Genomic DNA, 21,599 nt, shown 5'->3' with positions numbered 1-21,599 from the left:
GAAGCTGCTTAAATCAATCGATTTACACCAGAAAAAAAAAAAAAAAAAAAAAAAAAAAAAAGAGTCCAAGGCAATGTAGAATGAGATTCCTGTTTCACTGCATAAAGTGAGTGCTAAGGATCTGAGTGGAAGCGGAGAGGTACAACTGCTTTGGGTGGTTTTGTACATTCGTCCTTTGTGCGGATTAGCAGGGTGGAGAGTTTAGGGGCTTGCAGCACTAAACTATTTTTTCTCACACTTCTTTGCCCAAACATCTGTTGAACCAATGACAAGGATGATGATTCTTTTCATGGTTCTGCCATGATTTCCTTTATGATTTTGGCAGGTCCCTTGTAATTCATTTAGCCTTTCAGGAAGTACCAGTTTGGAGCATGTAGTATTGACAATTGCTCAATAAACATAACAAAGAGGGTGGTCTCTTTTACTTGTCCAGATGACTGATAACAAAAAAAAGGTCAGTTTCAGATTTCATAGGTCACTTACTTTCTTCTTGTAGGAACAAAAGGTATCTACACACTCTCCCTCCCCAAGACCACTACAAATGGACTGTGTGAATGATGATGTGACTCTTGTGCTGACACACTTTCTGGATTGGCATTTGAAAAGAAACTGTGAGAGTCAAAAGTCAATGCAGTAAATGTGCACTGGCTAAGAGAAATATGATTTTAGCTTGGGCAAAAGACAATTCAAAAGCATCCCATTAGAAGTGGAGAAGAGAGAATTTTCCAATCTTACCATGACAGCAAATAGCAATGGGTTTTATAGCTAACTTGTCCAGCACATGACACTTGATTATACTGTATTTAACAGGTTTCAGTGATATGGTAGCTGAGCTACATGTACCTTGCTGGTATAGGAAAGCCAATATCCATTGATTTCTTCTACAGTAGATATTGGTACACACTCTCAGTATTTCATTATATTGTATACTATAAAAAGAAAGTGTGTATGGAAGAATCCCTTGTATTTTTATGTTAAAGCTTATAAGCATAGATTTTTCATCTCACCTAACACTATGAACATAGAATGTAGATATTCAAGTTTGACATTGCCATTAAGAATTTCCTGGCTTTTGTGCATAAATCTGCTACCGTTGTCTTCTTTGGCCTTTCCATGGTACATTATTATTTTACATCCATTTTGTTCTACTGCATCAACAACTAGTGTTATCTGACTCCAAAAAAGGATATCTACAGAGATGGATATCATGAAAATGAATATGTCTGTATCGTGCGTGCATGCATTCCTCTCCTGATGTCTGATGTCTTTTTTTTTTTTTTTTTTTTGTACTGGAAATGAGGAGAAGCAAGCATTTTATGATGAGTGCTTATCATAAACTACAGTTTAGAAATGTCTGATTTCATGTTTGCAATGTGAAGGTAATGTATTCACAGAAAGAGAAGAAATAGAAAAGATTTATGCACAATTAGGAGTTTAATTGGAGTAGGAATGTCAACGTTTTTCTCCACAAACGCTCTTCCTTGAAAATACTCTCCTCTTGCCCTTGGAGGATGTACAGTAGTCTACATAAATCAAAGTGTTAAGTTGATTAAATATTAAACACAAATTCTAAACTTTTAATTAAAGTGCTCTGTTACCTTGGTAAGACTACTGAAAGCTATCTCATCCTTCTTATCCAAAGTATCATCAGTTGTACTGCACGCAACACATCTCACATAGCAGTGCACTCTCGTATAGTACATGAAAAGAGATAATGTTTCACAGACAGACTTAGAAAGGGGTATAAATGGATCAAATTTTGATTGTGCTACTTTGTTGTGTGCTAAAGGCCTTTTAAACATCACTTGATCTCAGAATACTTTCCAGATAGCCATTCAACAGTCATGATAGCTTGTAGGAAAAAAAAAAAGGTTATGCTAATTCTGCAAATGCGTGGTGGTCAGACATCTCTGTCTTTGTTTAGCTTCTTCTGTTCCCACACAGATCAGGTGCTTGTAAATGTGACAGACTGGCCTGTACTCTAATTCTCACTTGGATATAAGATATGAGGGGGATTTTGTTGAGAGAGCTAGGTTGAAAATTTATTTCAGGAATGCTTTTTATTTTTTATTTTTTTTTCCAAAACAAAAATGGGCATTTAGACACATGTGAAAGCTCCTGTACTATTTACCCCATGATATAGTCCTTAGGTACAGCTCAGAACCCCTACGTCAGGCTTTGGACATCCCCAATAAGTTAATTGGAAGAAGAAGAAACTTCCAAACAGGAAATTTAGAGAACGGACAGCAAGTATCTAAGGCAGGTCACAGAAATACCCATCAGACCATTATTAGTGTAATGGCAACGAGTATACAGATTCTTTAGGCATGTAAAAAAATCTCATCCTTGTACTAGGAAAACATTCAGAGACTTCATTTATACTCCCAAGCACTAAGCACTGTGTAAAGCTATGGTAAGGATATCTCTATCTGTAGAGTTAATCGTGCAGCAGAACACTAAAGGTGTACAAGTTAAACAAGCTACTCATAATTAGTGCCAGATAAACATACTCTGCCTGTCTGCACACAAAGCACCTGCTTGTTACTGCTGCTTAACTTTCAGGCAACAAAATCAATGAAAGGGTTTGTTGCTGTCACTGCCTCCTGAAGCTGGACTTCATGTCTGTTGCCAGCTCTCTCAAATAACTCAGGTAAAACCAAGGTAAATTAAAATGATTCTGAATATTACATTTAAGCATAAATACATTTTAAACCACATTTTTGTATATGAGGCCTGATCCATTATTTCCTTTAGATGCCTCTTAAATCAGAGATTTGTGGAAATGATTGAGGGAGGAAAAGACTATTTATATTCATAGAAGACTGAACTCAATGGAACTGGCACATGGAGATGGCTCACAGGGTCTTGATCAGGTTGTGATCTATTTCAAATCATCTTTGAGCATCCAGTCCTGTTTGCATCCCATCTGCTATGTTCATTTAAAATAATGCCTGTAATCCAAGCAGAAAGAAAATCTAGGACCTTCCAATGTACCTCTGAAGCGTTAATCAATACCTAGGATACCTAGGATGTAAGACGTGACAATGGGACAGGCACTGGTTTTAAAGGTGGCTCATGTTTGCAGCATAACAAATCAGTTTGTGTTTGGAGTAGACTGTGACCTTTATTCAGTGCAATCTAACTAGAATCTTTCACAAAATTTGTCTAGTGGGTTGCGGGCAATTTTATTTGACTTTCACATGTTGTGTAAGGTGCTTCATTTACTACTACTTCAATAGAAATATCTCTCTGTGAGAACACACCTTACCATGCTGTGAAGTTTATTTTAGCATGTAAGCAGTAGAACTGGAAAAAACAAACAAATAAATGAACAAAACCCCCACTATTTCTCTATTTCTTTTCCTATTCATTCTTCTTTTTATTATCTTTACAGATTTTTTTTCTTTATAGATTTTTTTTTCTTTTTGACAGCAATTACATTGACCAAAAAATCTTTCCTTGTTGTGGCTCCCAGTCAGCAGTGGACTCATTGCATTAAATGGGACTAAATGGGACCATTTAAGACAGTCCTAGTGTAGATGTACCAGGGAAGAAAGAGTTATCTGATGAGTCTTAGGTCTGAAGTACAGGTTTGCAATCTGAGCACAGAGATTTTCCTGTAGTGTTTTAATATGTTGTAATCAGACAAAAATAAGAGAAAATTATGAAAGTTATGCTTATGAAGTATAAAATTGTACAGATTATGATACAGTGAGTATGCCTCTACTATTTCAGAGCTATCTTAATGGTGAACATGAGAACATAGTTGTGCTAATGTTTTTGCCTTCCCTTCTGTCTGGGGAATGTTACATATTCAGAGATGTCAAGGTATTCAGTGTAACCTTGGAATGTGGTATGTTGTCAAAGCAAAATTGTATTACAGTCATGACAATGAAGAGAAATGCAGGAACTGCACCCAATTTAAAAGGCTCTTTCATCTTTCCTCAATGATATTGATGGCCTTTTCACTGAGCAATCTGGAAATTCTGTAGCATAGCATTTTGTAAATAAAATTAAAAAAAAAAAGTGAAATATTTTCATTCATGGAGATTCCTAAACTAAGGAATTCTTTTTTTTTTTTTTTTTTTTTTTTTTTTTTTTTAAGATTACATTCTTTCACTGTAAGACCAGTCTCCTCATTCCCAGTTTTGGCCTGTGCCAAGTATTGTTCTCTTCTACTGTCTTCTACACTCATCCAGGCCTAAATAAATACAGCATGATCTTCCAGAGTTGACATTTTCTCTGCTTGCCAGGCTTTCTTATTTCCCTCTTTTTTTGTTGCCTGAATGTGTCATATTTGTGCCTTTTACATGTTGTTATTCACCTCTGCTAGCCCAGGCTGGATCCAGGGTGCAGGGAGGTAGCCTGAGGTGGGGAGAGGCTGGCCTTGTTTGCATGGTCAGATTCAAATTACCGTTGCTGCTTCTGTTTGAATACCTTTCTCTCTCTCTCTCTTTAAGGAAATCAATTCTTTCTTAGATCACTCTCAGTGAATCTGCAATTGTATGTTAAACTGTTGGCAGTGCACTCCCTTCAGAACAGTTATCACCACTGGTCTGGATTAATAATTTTAAAAAATAATTGCTATTTATGGTTGTGACTTAAAAACTCAGTACATTATACTGGGAAATGGAAATGGAGAATGTTGCTGTAAAACAAAATGGAATGCACTCTTGTGATTTATCTGTTTTGCATAACACAGAGGCATTACTTTAGCAATTTGCTTTATTTTTTTTTCTTTGCTCACTGTAATGACTGCTAAAGATACTGATTTAATCAACCAACCATGCAAGTGCAATGATTGTGAATCAGATCGTTGTGAAGCAAACAAATGTTTCACAGTAAATTGCCAAGGGATACCAGCTACTCTGCTCTGTTTTTACTCAAATAGATTGTCTTTTAAGCAGCTGCCTCATAAAAAGTCTTTGCTATGTATGGACCTTTAATCAAAATGTCACTAAAGTCTGCATTCTGGTATGCTTCATTTGAAACACATCCAATGCTCTTATTTATTAAATTGTCCAGTGTCAATTGCAGCCACCATTAACCCTAGTAAGTTAAGATGGATGAGGGAATGACAAAAAGCTTGTGTCAGAGTTGAGATCAGTTGCCCATGTGTGATGTCTTGATCTATTTGTACATCCCTCTTGGGGATCATCGGGCAATTAAGTTCACCCGTTTCAAACACAGCCCTTTCTGTGCACTCTGATTTGATAGGAGAATGGGTAATTCCTGGTAATGACTACTACATCTGTTCAATTATATTGTGTTGTATTGATGCTTAATTAGAGTATGTGTTGAAATTGGGGAAGGGAACAAGTGGAAGAGGGGTGGGTTGGCTTCTGAGTAAATGTCAGACATTCTTCCGTAATAGCCTGTCTTCCTAATGTGCATTGAATACACTGACAAGTACTGTGGCCTCCTGACCTTAGAGCATTTACCCCAGCCTGAGAAAGGAGAGCAAAGCCTCTTTGAGAAGGCATTGTTTTAAAGCTGAATTACATTTAATGTCATTCTTGTTCAGCTTTGCTGTGAACTGACCCTTACAGCCCTTTGGCCCTGTGTGCACAGTTGGAAGCCATTTCTGTGCCTGAGCTTTCTGAATCAAACAGATCACCCAGGCTTTCAAAAGTGAAGCCCAAACATTGTAAGCACATACTCTTTTGCTTCTGAGGTTTATATGAGTTATTTGTGAGCTATCTGTAAGAATTCTTTTTCTTTTAAGGAACGAAGATGAGACTTTCATATCACTCCAATAATGATATTTAGTATTATCCTTCAATCTCCAGCTTCTGCAGATTTAAGAAAAATCACTATTGGAGGATTACAACAAAAATATGAAATCTGCAAAGCTGTGCATGACTGAACTGGCCTGTGAAGCCCGACACTAGCCATTTCAAAAGGTTAATTTTGTAATGTGAAAGACTGAAATATGGTTTTGGTTGCTTCTGGTTCTTTATGGAGTTATTGCATTTATTTATTTTCCCAGTAGTTTACAACTAGTAATTCTGATATACAATTGGTCTGTTGAACACCCTGGAAAAACTTAGTCATGGTTTTATTATATCTAAGCTTTATCTGCACCAGCTTGTACAGATGCTGCCCTGATCCAAACAGGAGACTTCACTTCCACTAGGCTGATTAACGTACAAATAGTTTACAGATTTGGATCTCATATTGTAATGGACAGTTTTCAAAACTGTTTTCAAGACAGAAGACTTCTGTGTGTCTGGTAACAGACTGATAACCTCCTGAACAGGATGAAAAGAATGCATTGATTATTTTCTCATAAACTATTTTCCTTTTTAAATAGCCATTTGCATCCCAGGAACCACAACATGCCAGCTGCGCCTTTAGCAAAAACTCAGTGTAATTCAGAGTGACTTTGTGAAATACAAAGAATTTAAAGGATTGCTAATTTTGATGCTAATTTCTGTAGAAACTTAATATTCTACGCCACAGTCTTCTGCTTGCACAATAATCTCTGCTTTGCCTCTTTTGCATCGTTTGTAATGATATTTTACTTTTTGTATTAAATGGTGGCACTAAACACAGATAGTGGTTATCTTTGGAGTCTATTTGGAGTCTAAAGATGGAGTCTATTTAGGTCCTTCCAAAACAATGCCTCTTTATTACTGTAAATGCTGTTACTATACATGCCGCAGTAGTGGCATGTTAGGGAGGTGACAGCTTTACACATTGGAAGTCAGGATTTGAAAGGAAGAATATATTTGCAAATGAAACATCTGATTAATTTGGATGTACTGTTTTCAAGTAAAATTCTTTGGAGTACATTTTGCAACAAAGATTTCTTAAAGTATGCAATAATTTGAAAAAACATCATTACAAGAAGTGTAGCATTCCACTGAAGTAGTACAGTTGGAGTCAGTTTTTTGTGTGTGTGTGTGAACTACATGGGTTCATCAGAAGGTGGCATTCTGCCATCTGATATAATAGATATTTTATTTATGAATCCTTGTCGTTATTAAACAAGAGAGATCAACATCACTGAAAACTACATTTTAAAGGAGGCTATAAAATTTGAAGCTTGGTATTGAACAGCTTATAGCTGTATAGTGCAAAACCCGCACTTTTGTTGCCAATGTTTGTTGCTTTTTAGTGCTTAAGTGATCATGGAATTTTTTTTTAAGTTTTGTATTAAATGAACATTATAAAAACATACAATTTTAATAATAATAATTTCATACAGAGTTATTAGAAAGATTCTCCCTATACAATCAAGCCCCATCTTTTGCATTTAGGCAAATGGCAAAACCTAAAAAGGCAGATTTGCTGTGCCTTTGTGTGATCTGAGTGCAGTTCAGCTGGGTACTTAAATTATATGACTTGTGCCACTTGCATAGGAGGAATTACTCATCTGCTCATGTACATTGCTGCAGCATCTGTAACACCTGATTTGCTGGTGCTGGTGTCAGTCCTTTGTAGTAGACTTCATGCTGCTACAACCAAAATTCACATCAGACATTCAAAGATATAAAGCTGAGCTGACACAATGTCGTCAGCTTAGCTGCAGTTATCTAGTACATTGTATTGAAGTATTGTGGTGAAGTATTTGAATACCCTCCCCCCCCCCCAAAAAAAATAAATATATATATATATATATAATCGTATGGGTCCTGATTTATGTTAACTTCCCTGAAAGACAGGGAAATGCAGTTTTAAGAACTTGTTCATGTGCTGCTGAACTCAAGAGAAGTCTTGTTGTTCACTACTTCAGACGTATCATTATGGACAAAATGAGATGGACATTTGGTCATTTCTGTGAACGCTTATACTAACTAGCATTTCTGTTAAATATATTTGTTCAATGCTGCATTTTTTTTTTTGTTTATTTAGGTTCGAATTTATATATATAAATATATATAAATATTCACATATTCAATTCAAACCTAAACAAACAAAAAAAAGGTTATTCTGTATGCATTCAATGATAGATAAACTGAAAAAAAAAGCTAATCCATTTTATTCATTATCTGAATTATTGTATATTTCAAATTGTTTCAGAAAGTTTGTTTCAGTCTCAGATCTGATCCTTCAGCTCTTTGTCAGTACAGGGCAGGCTTCAAATTCAGCCTTGTCGGGTCACCTCCTTGTACAGCAGTATGACGCTGCTACATCATGCAGACATTATGTAGTTTCTGTTTTCACAGTTATACCTAGATCCTATGGTTTCTTCAGGTTTCTTCTATGTGAAGGTAAATTTGTTACCACAAACAGCTGATCAAACCAATTGCATGTTTTAAGGGGGTAAATGTGCGTGCTATTGTTATTGTGGTTGTCTGTACTGTTTATTTACACTTCCAGTCCATATATGTAGCTTCTGCACTGTAGATGCATGAAAGCTAGCTATTGCTATGGTAGTGTACAAGGGATGATATTTTCAGATGAAATTCTCACTGAGTTGGAATTGGTGCATGTGTCTGTGGATGCACAGGCATAAGTAAGTTCCTGAACACATTTCTGATTTGTATGAACCTCCTTCTTTTTTCCTTTAACCTCTTCTTTACAGGTATCCAATCTGCCATATTGCCATATTGCAATTTCCTTATGCTTTTTTTTTTTTTTTTTTTTCCCTGGGGCCAAAGTATAATGCTTATTAGTTTTGGGGAAAAAATCATTTTAATACAAATTATGGTTAAAGTGTGACTGTGATATGTTAAGCACAACTGATAAAATCATTTTTTTTTGCCTGAAATGCTTTAACAAAATTGTGCAGTTAGCACTTTGTGAAGTTCCATTACACTGAGATTTATTTTTCAGTCATGGTTTTCAAGACATGCTTTTTTTATTCCCCACTTATAAGCATTATATCGTTATCAGGGTTAATGTATAACATAAAATACTGCAAAACATCAACGTTTATGTATTTGCTTAGGGAACAGGTTCTAATCCACGTTCCATTGATACAATACTGGAATAATGTGAAATTCAGTTTTGGTTTACTTTTTACTAAAGGGTGATTTTAGGGGAGTATCTGTGTTTGTATTATACTAATAAACTTAGTCTGGGCTTAGTCTGTATGTTCTTTAAATACTAGGTACCAGAACTGAAGCAAAGATAGGATGAGAGTCATCTTTGGTGTTGTTCTGGGGGAACTCTGGTGAGATACACCTATGTGTCTCTGGTGGCAGCTTCTCTGATTTAGATCTCCAGGAGATCTACATGGTTAGGCCATATATAGAGAATTTAAAACAAAACAATTGCAATTTAAAACAAAATGATTACATTTCATCTAGCACAGATTAGAAACAAATTAGGGATTCTTTATTTTAAGTGTATGTTTCTCAGCTACAGAAATGGTAACTAGATTTGGAGTGTTTGTGTTTTTAATGCTAAGCAATAAATGGTATATCTGATTGTAAAAACCTTTAATAAATATATCTGAGGACTAGTGATAATTATTTAAGCTATAAATGAATGTCTTCTCTGTTAAACTGCTTTCTTTTGTTAATTAAAACATAATCATTTTAAGGATTTTTTTATTTTTTTTTTACAGCTTACAGTAATTTTGCAGCTGATTGTACTTGTCAGGCTTAACATTAAAGACTGAGTTTAAACTATTAAATGATATTTTGTGCAACAGTAATTTCCGTTGGAGGATATTTTTCATGTTATTTGCTAGGAAGCTTTAGCCTCCAAAAGAACACTTTTGGCAAAGTAAAGAGAAATATTTGTGGAGCAGAAGCTGTAATTATGAACATGAGTGGCTAAACACCTGTCAGACTCTTGGTTTAGGCTGAACCAGCTTACAAAGTAATATGACCATGCCCTGATGATGTCTCTTTAAAATGAGAACCTCATTTATGGAATTACTTGGTCATTCCCATTTATCATCTAAGTGTTGTCGACGGAAGGAAGACACAGACGCTCAATATGAGTGAACAGTGAACTTCAACTTTAATGGATAGCTCAGTCGCCTTTTATCTAGTTCGAACATAATCAACTCATACATATTGCAAAAACTAAGCTCAGGATTGGCTAACATTTCCCGCTCTTTTCAGGTAGTTCCTCCTTCTTTTAGCCACCATCCCGCCTTAGGGACTTTCCCCATCGCTCAAGGGCATCGTGTCCTTGAGCCTGATTGGCTCTCAGCCAGCTGCGTACGTGCCAGACTCATGTGAGTTGAGTACGGTACTTTACTAGCCCATTGCCTCCTAACTGCCCAACATCCACGTGTCCTATTTCACTTAACCATTCCTCCACAATTCCCCCGTTTTTATTTTGCGCTACAAATACCTTCTCTGTGAGTTGCTCTAGTTTCTTAGTTAGGCAGTTAAAGATTATACGTGCAGCAACTATAATCGATATAATTATAAGTAGAAAGCGAAGTCCCTCTTTAACTAAGAAAACCCATCCACCCATGTTCCCAAAAACAGATTTAAGCCAACCTTCAAACCAACTATCTTGTACTACAATTTTTTGTGTATGATCCCTTAACCATTTCAACTGGTCGTGAATTGACTAACCATGGTCAGAAAGATAAAAGCAACACATTCCTTCTACATCTTCACACCCATGTCCCTGAGCCAGCAATAAGAAATCAATAGCGGCCCTATTTTGCAATACAGCATGTCTTAGACTCTCCATATCTTGTGACATTTCAGAAAGAACTTGTGTTGTTACATTCGATTGTTTAACAGCCCAACAAGCAAGCTTATTAATGTTAGTCAAAGCGTGTGCAGTTCGCACACCAGGCACCAAAGAAGCAAAGAATCTTTCTGCTGGACCCCACAATTCTACATCATCATTACAGTCAGAACCCAGAGTTTTTAGTTCTCGTTTAATTCTTCTGCTCCTTGTCGAGTTCTGCCACGAGTGTAAATCTGGAGCGAAAAGTGTGAGTCGCCCTAGGTAACACGGTCCTCCAAAAGCATTGGCTGGTACTCCTTGCCATGCACGGTCTCCACAGATCAAAAACATGCCAGAGAGAAGCAGCACAGCCGCCGCTGCTTCCATGGTTACGTCAGACAGGCTGCAGGGTCCTGATGTCCGTCCCTCTGCTCTGTGCCGACTCGCCACACGGTGAACTCCAAGCGCAGCGCTGCTCGTGGCGGTGACTGAGGGGGGTGGGGAGGCTCCCATTGCCCCGTAGCCCCAAGGCAGCGTTATCATTCTCTCCGAAGGCGGCAGTGGGCAATGCCCAGCTCCAGCACTTCCCGGCAATCCCAGTCGCTCTGTAGCGGCAGCAGCGACTCTCTGCTCAGCCTGATGTGTAGCCAAAGCGCTAGTGACTGTTCTCCAAGGCTTCAATAAATTTTTTAGCAGACTTAATATCATTAATAACATCATCAAACAATTTATCTCCAAATTTACGCCACTCTGTTTGTTCAAAAAACTGTATCAGGATTTGTAAAACAACCCTGCGCTACTGCATATGCTAATAACCCTGGCAAATCTTTTTCTACAATCTATATCTAAAATACTCCGCTTTTCTAAAAAGCATCTGAGCAAATTATACGCCGCTTGTCTTTCGTACCTTTATATATACAGTTGCAGCCTTTGCAAAGACCTCGGCGGCGCTTTTCCGGCGGGACCCTTTATAGGCTCATCCTGGGTGCGGGGACTCCCTCCCACCTTCCGAGCTGTGGGTGCGGGGACTCCTGTCCCTTTCACCTTTCAGACCTCAGCGACGCGTGACCGGCGGGATCCTCTCCCGGGTTCGGGGACTCCACGTCCCTTTCACCTTCCCGACGCGGGTGCGGGGATGCTTGTCCCTTCCACCTCCTGGGCTGCGTTGCAGGACCGGATCCTCCCTTATTCCGTCGAACACGTGGCCCAGGATCACTGCCAGCAGTGTCCAAATCCCGTTCAGACCTGTCCCTGTTCGGGCGCCAATTTGTTGTCGACGGAAGGAAGACACAGACGCTCAATATGAGTGAACAGTGAACTTCAACTTTAATGGATAGCTCAGTCGCCTTTTATCTAGTTCGAACATAATCAACTCATACATATTGCAAAAACTAAGCTCAGGATTGGCTAACATTTCCCGCTCTTTTCAGGTAGTTCCTCCTTCTTTTAGCCACCATCCCGCCTTAGGGACTTTCCCCATCGCTCAAGGGCATCGTGTCCTTGAGCCTGATTGGCTCTCAGCCAGCTGCGTACGTGCCAGACTCATGTGAGTTGAGTACGGTACTTTACTAGCCCATTGCCTCCTAACTGCCCAACATCCACGTGTCCTATTTCACTTAACCATTCCTCCACATCTAAGTACAACCCATTTATTAAATGAGAAATGCATTCTACCACCCACTTATAAAAGTGGGAAGGGATTCTATTTTTCTTGGCACTTGGTCAAAAAACAGGCAGATCCATGTGCTACTCATAGCTGACCATTTCCATCCCTGAACCTGCCATTGGGTTTGAACATGAAAGAAGAAAATCATTGCTCAGGACATACATGTAGACAGTCACTGAGATGTGAGTTCTGTCCTTTGTTTGCCATGAGCATCATCCTACAAGTGAGTGGTGGAACTTAGATCTACTGAGCTGGGGCTAAATCAGGGGGCTGCTCCTTCTGCTTCTGTCTGCATAAATGCTGCTTCAGTAAGTTCTTAGTGCCCCATTTATTAGGGGTGTTCCTTGGAAGGACAGTGGGTTAGTGAGTGCACCTGAGTACTTGTTCTATGAAGTCTATGATGGAGAGGAACCATGTTTATGTATGAGAAAGCGTTTGGAGAAAAACTGAAATTTTGTATAGCTTCTGTGACATGTATGGCTTAAACATGGAATAAGAGCTTAAAAATCACAAGTCTAAATATTAAGACATCTGCTACTAAAACTCAAATATATAGTGAAGACTTTGCTGTCTGCATTATGACACAGATATTATGTCTCACTCCCCAAATGTTTCAGTTTGAGAAATGTAAGATAATTATTTCAAGCAAAATTTTTACATTTTGAAATGAAGAAAGAGCAAGAGGGTCTCTTAGGTCTTGGCTATATGGGTGTTTCCTATCTGGAAAGGCTTTCCAAACTGCATGGACAAACTGCTCATCACATGTGGGCTGGTAAAACAGTCAAAGAGGGCAAAGGGACAAAGTACAATTTTTTTTCTTGACAATGAAGGAAATATTTTTGCCTATGGAGTAGATGATTCATTTTGTGCATTCTTTTTTATGTAAAAACAGAGCATATCCTCCCCACTTTCCCTTCTCTGCACAGTAGTTAAATGTAATGACTTAATCTGTACTTTGTTTTTATTATGGAAAAGTTCTTCCAAACATTTATACAATATTTTGTGATATATTTTTCAACACATAGCTGACAACTGGAGGGGTTCACAACAGCTGTAGAGGTTATACAATGAGGTGAGAATATCTCTAAATGATGAATTTAAATTGCCTCCACTCTGTGGATCTAATTGGATTGTTACAAATCCTGCAGTAAAATCTGGAAGATTCACATATTCTTACACTGACCACTTTGCCTTAATTTGCTTTTTTATCACATCTAAATTATATAACCCTCTTTTATTTATTTCTGGCTACTCAGTGGGGATTTGAGTACCATCACTTTATCAAGAGCTTAATCTGATAACCATGGGATTTGAGTGATCTTTGCATCAGTATCTGCATATCTAAACTCTTCTTTCCTTGATTTAGAATCAATGGGATTTTAGGACACTATTACTTTTTTTTTTTTTTTTTTTTTCAGTATTTCATAAAACTTGCCTTTATTACTCTTTCCAAAGTCGGGTTATCTGTAAATCTATCCTTCCACCCACATATCTGAAATGCTGTACTGTCAGCTTAATAGGTCATCAAAATATATAGTGGTATTAAAACTCAGTAGTTTTGCAGGAGGAGGTATAAATGCAGCAACATGGGTAATTTCTGTGTAGAAGGTTTGTAATTCCATCATAGCATAGTTTCTTCTTTCACATGCCTTCTATCAATTATGATAACAGTTTGTTTGCCCTTTTGTGTTACCTAAGAGGGGCAAAGAATTGTTGAAAATGCTGCTTTTACGATAATTTTGTAGACTTTCCTCTCTCCTTGACTGTCAGGAAACCTTCTAAAAAGCTTCTGATTCTGAAAATGAAGGATTTTCTGAGCAAGAAAATAAAGTGTGGAGTTGCTTGTAAAAATATAGCAAGGCTTGCTGTCTCACTCTTTCTGAGTCTAATCCCATCTATCTTCATTTTTCAAGCATTACTTTTCCAATAGTGGTACTATTTTATATAAACTAAGAAATACTGAACTATTGTGGAAAAAAATAATCTTCCTCTTGCCACTTAAATCTTTCATTATTCCAATTGTTGTTACTTTTGCATGCAAGAGCTCTTCAGAAACTTGAACAAAATGTAAGCTTAACTGAGGAGAGCTGGATGCAGATCTCCAACATAACACATGACTTAAACTGGCAGAGTTAAGGTCCACACATGCTCCTTTAGATTGTAAGAGAGTATCCAAGCAGAAGTCAGCTAATAGTCCTTAAATTAGGGTGACAGAGCTATGGTATGTAATTACATGAATCTACTTTTCTTGAAGTCAGTAGAAAGGAATTGCATCTGCTTCAGGAGGAAAAGGTGTTAGCCCAGCTGTTCTACATGTACCTTTCTTGTTTTCTTGTACTCTTCTAATTGGGCAGTACTCTGTTCTGCAAGTTTGGTGTACAAGTTGAACATACAATAGATTTTCAATGAAGTTAGAAGAAAGATTTATTAGGTTGGCACCTGCTATATTAAGTTTTATTTGGAACATGAGTGAGGGGCACTGGCAAAAATCCTTTGACTTTACTGAAAAATAAATAAATAAATAAAAATAGGAAGAAAGGATTTCTGGGTTGTCAAAATAGCTGTTATGCTAGGTTGGATAATACTGTAATGTGTATAGATGGCTCTGTAGTGTTCCAGCTGTTTCTTCATCAATCTGATCACAGCCCAGGCAGCAGCAGCAGGGTACCTCCTAATTCCACAGTAAATGACCCATATCTGTTTGTCTTTAATCAGATTGCTCCCTTAATTATTCACATCACTTAGAAACTTCGGTGGAAAGGCATGTGGGCTCTCCTGTTCTCCTGTCATTGCCTGATATGGGGAAAACCTACATGTGGGAGAATGGGGTTAAAATCAATTGTTCTGAAAATTGTAATCACCTTTCAGTGGAACATACATTGTAACATTCATGCCAAACTAACAGTGATAGGAACAAAGTAACCTTTCACACAGGCTTTCTGTTCCCTTTTGCAGAAAAATGACTGCTGCTTCTTTAAGTCATGAGACCTCATGTTTGCTGTGACAGCTTTCCAATTGTTAAATAAACTCTGACCACGAGCAGCTGTCAGGCAGATATTGCACTACAGGCTTCAGTTAAAAGGAGTACCAGACAAGCATTTCAGTGCCTAGAGGCTCTTGTTATTTATTGATTTTATTTATTTTTTTTTTTAATGCAATGAGATAATATGATTCCTTAATAAATAAATAAATAAAATACTTCCATTTTAAATGTTCTGCTAAATTTTTCCATGAAAGCTTTGGGATTGTTTGGGGTTGTTTGCAGTTCAAGAACACGGATTATCTAAAATGTATGCTGCAAAGACACTTTTGTCTGGTGGTGAGGTGGAAGAAACGAGATGCAGATGTTAGACCCTAAAGTAATACTTATAATAATATTTAAGTTCTTGTTGGAAGGAGAGGGTAATTATATAAAGCTTCCTCAGAAATTTAGAATGCTATTTGACTATTTGTATTTCTGACAGTAATCCAGAAAAAAAACCCTCCTAAATAATTAATCTTTACATTGGACCCTGCTGTTGTCCAGACAAGTAAGAAAAAGAAAATTTCCACTACAGAAAGTCCAGTAGATGAAGATAAACATATGATAAAAAAACCTTTTAAGGTAAATGCCCCATCAGGATTGGAAGAAGCATTCTTACTTATGTTCAAGTTATAGATGGGGAGAGAAATTGCTGTTAAGTTGGAATAAAGGTGGACTTCTTCCTATTTCATTTAAACAGATGCTTTCTAATATAATCTGCCTAAAATTCAAGCATGTAGCCTAGCTGTACTGGGGATCCTGGACCAAGAATCTAAGTTGTCTGGAGTTCTAGCAGGGGCAATGGGGCAGCTCTGGAGGTGTCTTTCTCCATTAACTGTAGCAGAAACCTTGTTCAAACCAAAAGAAAAATAAAAAAGGAGCAAAAGTAACAGCAGTCTAGGCAGCCAGATTCTAAACAGGATGAATCCTGGGCTAACTGTGTGGAAGCAGGAAGTCTAGAGGATATATAAGAAGATTTTATTGAAAAATAAAGTATATATTTGCAAATGAAAGAGGAAAACATTCCATATTTCATTTTCAAGTAATAGAAATATTAAGTAATAATAAGTAATTTGTGTTTTGAAAAGTAACTTCCAACAGTAACTCAAGGTTAACTAACTAATTAATGTATTTTCTCACCATTCCAGTTTTCTTCAAGGACAGAAGGGAAAATATCCAGTAAAAAACAAAGCAATGGGAAATGAAAAAAGTCAATTTAAAAATCAATCCTCCCTGACTTTTTCTATCAACCCTTCTTAGAAATAACACCCAGATTTTTTATAGCTGAAATGGATCATAAAAAATCTCAGTGTGTTCAATTATTTATTTTATGCTTTTGAAAATGTTTTTGGGTAATCAGTTTCACTTTTTCACCTTTTGTATACCTCATTCTTTCACAAAGAAAAACAGAAAACATACAAAAATGGTAGATTATTTATTATTATTATTATTATTTATACTTGTGTTTATGAGTTGATACTGTTCTACAGATACATGTGATGGACTTAAAACTGTGGTAAACAAAATGCACCATAAAGGATGATTTCTGTTAACATACTGATAACATAACTGATTTCTATTTTGTACAAAACTAAATGTTTGTAAAATATAAGGGGTTTGTGAGATTTCAACCAGATAATTAATTTATTTTATATCTTACTCTGGAAAGAAAAGTGTGGAAAATAAGATTTAGGAATATTAGGACAATGATGGAAGCAGTTATAACAGTCAATGAAAATGTAATCAGTCTCTAAATCCTGTTATATATCACTTTCATGTTACCATGTTAGAGATGTAGGATGTGAATAAGCAAAGAAATAAGACAGTAAGAGTATTCTTGGTGATATGATGCAAGGGGAAGAACAACTACAGACTGTTGACTCATTGCACCTATAGCCTTTGTTGAACCTCCACAGAAAAGCATCAACATTAAATTGATGGGGTATTCTCATTATCTGGATTGGAGACAGGTAGCAAACTAACTAAATGGTACAGCAGACATTCACCAAAGAATGGTAAAATAGCCCAGAGATTGGTCAAATCTCTGTAAAAGGTAGGTAGGAGAAAATAAGTACTCCATGTCCAAAGCAGGTTGTTATGTCTGCTAGTTGTGTCTAGGCTAACTCTTATTTTAAAATGTCTCATTCTTGTCAGTGGCTTGTTCCACTAGCACATAACAACTCTGAGGGTGAGTTCATACATTGACATTTTGCTACCATGTCCCTAAATCTTGACAGTCCCACAAATAATGAGGAATGTCAATTAAAAAAAAAAAAAAAAAAAAAAAGAGAGAGAGAGAGAAAGCTGTTCAGTTATTATGGATGAAGGGAGCTTTTGAGCACCTTTTAAAATATCCTCTCCATCTGGAGGTTTTTCTGTTAGCATACTTGGTCTTGTAAGCATTTGATAAAATGTTGAAGCCCTGCAGCAGATTTCTGGTGGGGGCACTGGAGCTCACACCTAAGAACAACCACACTTTTGGGGGTCTCCAGTCTTTTTATGCATTCTGCTAGTGTTCTTTGAATTTCTGAAGATCTGCAAAGAGGCTGGGAGAAGTATCAAGTTAAGAAGCACGTTGAACCAAACCCTTTTTTCATGCCATGGTATGGTAAAGACAGATCAGTAAGATTTTCATTCAAGACACTTATCCAAGCCCTTCTAGTACACTCTCTATAGTTTCAGTCCTTTTCAGCCAGTGGACTTGTCCTAGTAAGGTTTCTTTTTTTTTTTTTTTTTTTTTTAATTCTGTGTTTCATTACAATGCTCATGAAGCATTTTCATTACAACACTCATGCTTCTGTGCATATACTTTTTCCTCATGGAGAATTAACTATTTTATACAGTGGAAAGATTCCTGTAATGCTTTAGCACTATTTTACTTAGAAGCATTAATTTCAAAGTCTTTTTTTAGAAGTCTTTTAAAAGCAGTCCCAAATTAGAAAAATACCTGCAAGCTAAAAAACACATTCATGCAAATCTAGATAATTACAAACTAAATGAGGTCTCCTCTTGCACTATTGATTTGGCATATGTAGTGGTTTAATGTATATAATATTTTCCCCCAAATTTCAGAATTATAACTTGATGTTCTGCCATCTGGGCTAGAAGTCAGTCCACCATTTGCAGGACATAGCAACTACTCCACTTTCAGCTAAGGGAACAGAAAGACAAATGTCTGGCTGGGTGATTTTTGTCATCTGTAAATGTGGAGTGATGCTCTGACACTTGTCAGGGAGCATGGAATGAAGCATTAAAAACAAGGATGAGATACTGTATATACAAAAGTATTGTATGTAGCAAATATCAAGCTAATATAAAGTGTTATAGTGGCAGTCTAAGGGTTGAAGTAATGTGGGTAGCTTGAGCAGGGAGATATTAATCAAAATGTTGCTCTTTTGTTCTGTTTTGTACACTGCCAGCAAAAAGACTTCAATTCTCACACCATGAGCTGTGAATGGATGAGATTATCATTAGTAGCTATAACTGGCAAAAAAAGTTTTGGAGTATTCTTTGTTACAACACTGAAAACGTCTGGTGCACTGACAAGATTTTAAAGAACAGACAGTCTTCTGAACAGTTTCTAGCCTCTAGGAACTAAATCAATTGAAATTGTTTGGTGATGAACTACACTAGTGAAATAATGTCAATTATGACTTTTTTTCTTCTTTTTTTAAATTTTTTTTAAGATGTAATTTTTATGCATCTGAATACTCCTAGCATCTAGTTAGAAAACAATGGAAGTGCTGTACAGACAGCTTAAAATCACTGTTCTTTATCCAAAGATTTGGAAAGGAAAAATAAAAGATATGACACAATAGAAAATGAAAGATATGACACAATAGATAAGTGTCAGACAAGCCAAGTGAAGGTCTGGAGACAGAAGATGAAAACAGCAGTATCACAGGCAGAAGCCATGGTTAATGAGAATCCATGGTTACAACTTGCCAGTTGCTTAAGCATTTTTTGTAAGGAATGCTGAGTCATAATTATAAGGCTCTCTCCTAGGTTGCATGAAACCAGAGTTCAGTTTCTGATATAGATTTTTTTGTAAAGACCTTAAAGACATGTTGAACTAAACTTTCAAAAAGTTCTTGTGTACTTTGTTAGAGTATTTTGCTTGTGGTGTCTCAAAATAGGATTCACAAAAGACTGTGTATTGATTGGGGAGCCACCCAATATTGACTGAGAAGAAGGATTTGTTTTATATCTATGTTGTGGTTTAACCCGGCCGGCAGCTAAACACCACACAGCCGTTCGCTCACCCTCCCCCCTCCCTCTCTGGGATGGGGGAGAGAAATGGGAAAGTGAAGCCCGTGAGTTGAGATAAAGACAGTTTATTAAGACAGGAAATAATAATAACAATAATAATAATAACAATAATGATGATAATAGTACTACTACTAATAATGTGTACAAACAAGTGATGCACAATGCAATTGCTCACCACCCGCTGACCGATGCCCAGCTTAACCCCGAGCAGTCTGGCTCCCCTCCCCCGGCTAGCCACCCCTATATATTGTTTAGCATGATGTCAGATGGTATGGAATATCCCTTTGGCTAGTTTGGGTCAGCTGTTCTGGGTCTGTCCCCTCCCAGCTCCTGCTGCACCCCCAGCCTGCCCGTTGGTAGGACAGAGCAAGAAGCTGAGACGTCCTTGGCTTGGTGTAAACACTGCTCTGCAACAATTAAAACATCAGGGTGTTATCAGCACTCTTCTCATCCTAAGCCAAAACATAGCATTCTACCAGATAGTAGGAAGAAAATTAACTCTGTCCTAACTGAAACCAGGACAATCTGACATCTTATATCTGGCATTTTTACTAAACTCAGTACCTTTCTGTAAGGTGGTTCCCATTCCTACCTGCACACAGATTATTTTGAGCTGCCAGAAGGTCCTTCATGATAGAAGTCAGACAAGAATCTTCTTCTAAAGCATGATGAAGGATCATTTAATAAAAGTCCCAAGTCACGACTCCATGATACAGTCTGTGACCTTTCAAGATATTGATTGTTTAACACAAAATGTATTAATAATGGTGGAAAGAAGGACTAAAACCAATCCTCCATATTCTTTCTTACTCTTCCAAATTTTCGACATTGCAGCAAAAATGGAGTCTCTCTTATTGCTTTCTTTCCAAATTACATGTATAATCTTTTAAGCAGCCATTCCCAATGTATCACATTAAGACTAGGAAATGGCTAGGATAAATACAAATATCTGTTCCAGGTTTCAGAGCTGAGAGCAGTAATAACGACAGGCATGACATGATAGATGAGATGGAGAACAAATTTTCTGGCTAGGCAAGCTACACCACTTTCTTCTGTTACTGGAATAAGCATAGATCTCACAGGAGTACACTTGTGCCATGACTCGTTTCCTGCTACAAAATGTGACATTGCATGTAAACACAAAAACTGTATTGGATCCAACACTTTTCCAAAGAGTCATGTTTACTGGGCTTAGGGAGCCAAGTGTGCACAGCAACAGCAGCCAGGAGCAGGTGCCTCTTGCCAGAACAACTCATGCCACCTATGCCTGTGGCTGCCTGTCCTACTTCTTCTTCCTTGGAGTGTCCAGAAAAGGGCTGCAGGCCAGATGTATTCTGTTTGGAAGCCTGCTTCCAGTTGTTGTTTTTCTCTGATTGTTCTATCTGTTGGCAGAGGGACCTCAAGCCCATACAGAAAGCTGTTGCTGTGAATGAGCTGTAGGCCAGGCAGGTTGTCCTGGTGGGCAGTGCACAGGCTCTGTTGTAGTGGTCTTTGCTACAGCTAGTAATGGATATGATGGCATGCTTGGTTTACAACAGATGAAGTATGGTGGCCACACCAGAAAACTGTATGAGAACATTCATCCTGTACAGGTCATCAAGGTTTGGTAGAAGCTCTGTTAGATGAAATAATAAATAAATAAATAAATAAAAGGGGGAAAAAAAAAAAAAGGTATATTAGGCTCTATTGCATTTGGAAACAGACCTCAGAACTGTTAGCAGGAGTCTGCTGTAGTGATATTGTAGGGACAGTGTCTGGAGAGCACCAGGCATACTCCATCTGCTGAAAAGTAGAAGAAAAAAACACATGGCTTAGATTTTAGTCAGTGAAAGAGAACACTATTAGGATGTAGATTGTTTTGGTCTATTACAAGAAGATTAGTTTTTATCAAAGAATACTCACGTATATTTTATATTTAATAATATATATTCTGCTTATTCTGCTTTTTTTTTTTTCCCTTTTCTTGTAATGTATAATTAAATGCAAGTTCCTCACATTACTATTGAAAAAGTAAGTTCATGCATAAGAGAGGGAGAAAAGGAGAACAGAGAA

General features: G+C 37.3%; 1 protein-coding gene across 7 annotated transcripts in view; it reads left to right on the top strand.

Moving 5' to 3' along the window:
* CACNA2D1 (calcium voltage-gated channel auxiliary subunit alpha2delta 1) overlaps positions 1-21,599 on the top strand; it is a 425,824-nt gene that overhangs the window by 37,939 nt on the left and 366,286 nt on the right. The gene's annotated exons all lie outside the window — the stretch shown is intronic.

This window comes from Aythya ferina (assembly GCF_964211825.1).
Source record: "Aythya ferina genome assembly, chromosome: 1".
NCBI lineage: Eukaryota > Metazoa > Chordata > Aves > Anseriformes > Anatidae > Aythya > Aythya ferina.
Note: the sequence above shows the minus strand (reverse complement) of the source record. Positions and strands in the feature narration are given on the sequence as shown.